The sequence below is a fragment of the Alligator sinensis genome, unplaced genomic scaffold (genome assembly GCF_000455745.1).
Source record: "Alligator sinensis unplaced genomic scaffold, ASM45574v1 scaffold1860_2, whole genome shotgun sequence".
Taxonomy (NCBI): Eukaryota; Metazoa; Chordata; order Crocodylia; family Alligatoridae; genus Alligator; species Alligator sinensis.
The window spans coordinates 166,690-166,894 of record NW_005843035.1 but is presented as its reverse complement, the minus strand read 5'-3'; positions in this window follow the sequence as shown (position 1 = coordinate 166,894).

The window sequence follows — 205 nt, the reverse complement described above, 5'->3', positions numbered from 1 at the left end:
GGGCTCGTTTTTCGGGGGGGAGCCAATGACATCAGGCATGGGGAGCGAGGGACGGCAGAGGGCTTGATTGACAGGTACTGAGGATCAATGAGAAGCGGGAATGGACGGGGTGGGCGGGTCCCGCGTTCCAACGAGGCGGTGCGGGGGCCGAGACGGACAGCGCCTCTCACCAATCGTGGCTCGGGGGCGGTGGGGTCCCCGCGGG